We start from the raw sequence: 3,312 nt of genomic DNA on the forward strand, positions 1-3,312 counted from the left end.
CGATGAGAGTCGCTTCTGCCTTGGTGCCAATGATGGTCGTATGCGTGTTTGGCGCCGTGCACGTGAGCGCCACAATCAGGACTGCATACGACCGAGGCACACAGGGCCAACACCCGGCATCATGGTGTGGGGAGCGATCTCCTACACTGGCCGTACACCACTGGTGATCGTCGAGGGGACACTGAATAGTGCACGGTACATCCAAACCGTCATCGAACCCATCGTTCTACCATTCCTAGACGGGCAAGGGAACTTGCTGTTCCAACAGGACAATGCACGTCCGCATGTATCCCGTGCCACCCAACGTGCTCTAGAAGGTGTAAGTCAACTACCCTGGCCAGCAAGATCTCCGGATCTGTCCCCCATTGAGCATGTTTAAGACTGGATGAAGCGTCGTCTCACGCGGTCTGCACGTCCAGCACGAACGCTGGTCCAACTGAGGCGCCAGGTGGAAATGGCATGGCAAGCCGTTCCACAGGACTACATCCAGCATCTCTACGATCGTCTCCATGGGAGAATAGCAGCCTGCATTGCTGCGAAAGGTGGATATACACTGTACTAGTGCCGACATTGTGCATGCTCTGTTGCCTGTGTCTATGTGCCTGTGGTTCTGTCAGTGTGATCATGTGATGTATCTGACCCCAGGAATGTGTCAATAAAGTTTCCCCTTCCTGGGACAATGAATTCACGGTGTTCTTATTTCAATTTCCAGGAGTGTACTTACCTCATCGGTCCCTAACCTACACACTACTTAAGTTAACTTAAACTAACTTTAGCTATTGACAACACATTCACCCATACCGGAAGGAGAACTCCAACATCCGATGTCTGGAGCCGAACGGACCGTGACAAGGCGCCCTAGACCGATCGGCTACCCCGCGCGAGCCGGCCGGAGTGGCCGAGTGGTTAAAGGCGCTACGGTCTGGAACCGCACTACCGCTACGGTCGCAGGTTCGAATCCTGCCTCGGGCATGGATGTGTGTGATGTCCTTAGGTTAGTTAGGTTTAAGACGTTCTAAGTTCTAGGGGAGTTATGACCACAGTAGTTGAGTCCCATAGTGCTCAGAGCCATTTGAACCATTTTTTACCCCGCGTGGCAAGGCTCAATCAACCGAGGTATGCATCTGTCCTTGGAGACCATGTGCATCCCTATAACTACTGTGAATTTTACTATGCACGATGGCATGTATTAGCAGGACAAGCTAAGAATCACACATCTTGCAGTTGAGTTTACCGTACTCCCTGGTCGACCAAATTCCTCCCATTAAAAGCCAATCGAGAATCTTTGGGACTATCTCGATAGGACTGTTCGCTCCATGGACCCCCAACCAGAAACCCTGCGCATCTGTACTCATCACCTCTGTCGGCATGGCTCCACATCCCTTTCGGTTCCTTCCAGAACCTCACTGACTCTCCTGCCGTACGTTTCCCAGCTGGTGTGCACTACAGAAGATGGCTATTCAGGATTCTGACAGGCGGTCACATGGATGTTACTGAACGGTGTCGGATCATTTTGTTGTCCCGTAGTCTGTCTGTCTGTCCGACTGCTAAGAACCCTTTCCTCCAGAACGGGTAGATGTAACAAGTTAAAATTTATTTCATATACTATACCTTAGTATACCTTGTAGAAACTTAAAGTTTCTACAGTTTCCAAGTCAATGCAATCATTAATGTCACACATTTTCATAATCGCTAAGTCACTCATCAAAAACCTGGAAGACACTTCCCCTTGACATAGGATAAACACAATTGGCAAGAAGAAAGGTTTCACTGTACAAGGAAAGGAAAAATTCGAAAATTTTTCATTTGCAGTTATGTCACAGGAAAAAACGTTCATACCGATTATAAGATCCCTTTTTCCCAGCTGCACTGTATGAAGCTCTCGTTGGTAATGTCCACGAAATCAGATCTGGAAGCGCCCCAGATTGTTCAGAAGACATATGCAGGTGACCTGTGAAGCTAATAATGGTGCAAATAGCTAATTTCTATGAAATACACTGCGCAACAGAATTAAAGGATCGCATTTTCGAAACCCCATAATTGTCTTGCATTGTGACGCAGATGTTTGAAATTTGATTCACAGGTGGCTACAAACAACCTCCTTAGTGCATAGTGGCATTGGGCCCTGTGACGTCATCCACTGGCTCAACAACGCTTCAGATAGCAAGTTGTTGATGCATGCCATAGTAAGGTCATGCCCCGAAGAGCATCTGAGTTGTGAAGTGGGTTAATGGTGTCACATTGTCACCAAACTGCGCCAAAATTCTGCCCAACGCCACCAAGGACATGCCACACCATGGAAATCTCGTCACACCCCGATTTACCTCCAATTCACTCCTCCTGTGGCCGCCTCTGTGATGGAGGTCAGAACTTCGACCCCAGCGTTGAATCACACTGTTTTCTTATGGGTGGCCGACGAAATATTTAAGAGCCACTGCCTCTTCAGAATCGACGAAAGAGGGTGACATGAAGTGTATCAGTAAAACGAATTTTCCGCTGGGGAGTTGACCACACATTTCGCGGTCGAAAAGGACAATTCTCATTGCGATGAACAATACGATAGCTTTCTTGACAACCTACGTGTGCCACCCTCGAATGTTTCAACAACTCTCTCACGACACTGTGTGGCAGCATCGCTATTGAACATAACCGCAATCGTTTGGAGTGCAACGTGACACAGTTATTACTCTTGTGCACAGCGACTGTTGAAAACCATTCGGCGAAATTCGAAATTGATCTGAAACAGGAAATTGTGGTTATGCTTTTTCAGCCCTCCTGCTTCATGTGTTCCTGTATTGTGATAACAGAAGGTGCGTCACTGGCAGTGCATGAATACATTGGCAAACGGTCGATCTAAGACGCCCCAGCTCTCCAATACCCTCGGAGACCCTCACCCACATTTATTGAGAATTATAAAAATGTGCCTTCACAGAGCAAAGCTACGAGGTAGTCCTAGACTCCTGCAGGCAGGCAACAACTTTACATCCCTCTGATGCCAGTGCCTAGTGGTTCCAGCCTGTATACGAGAAAACTGCGGTCGTGCTACACTGCAAAGGGGTATGATGGCGTTCGATGGAGGTGCATCCACAAAGTTTAACAATAATGTCGCTCTAAGAAGTAGCATTTTCGACTGCGAAATATGTGAGAATCACCATCCTAGAGACACAGTTGTTTTTATTGACACCCTTTAAGCCACCATCTGAGACATATTCGTGTCATTTCTAAACAGTGGTGTGTCTGAAATCTTTTTATTGATCACCCGTAAGAAAACCACGGGATTTGAAAGGTGGGTGACACCGTTCTGCCCTCCAT

The 3,312-nt window shown here is 47.7% G+C and overlaps 1 non-coding gene across 1 annotated transcript; it reads left to right on the forward strand.

Moving 5' to 3' along the window:
- The first annotated feature begins 888 nt into the window (after positions 1-888).
- On the forward strand, positions 889-972 carry Trnap-ugg (transfer RNA proline (anticodon UGG)). Its single transcript has one exon. It is a non-coding gene; the product is annotated as a tRNA-Pro (tRNA).
- The last annotated feature ends 2,340 nt before the right edge of the window (positions 973-3,312 follow it).

The sequence above is a fragment of the Schistocerca cancellata genome, chromosome 2, assembly GCF_023864275.1.
Source record: "Schistocerca cancellata isolate TAMUIC-IGC-003103 chromosome 2, iqSchCanc2.1, whole genome shotgun sequence".
NCBI classification, from domain to species: domain Eukaryota; kingdom Metazoa; phylum Arthropoda; class Insecta; order Orthoptera; family Acrididae; genus Schistocerca; species Schistocerca cancellata.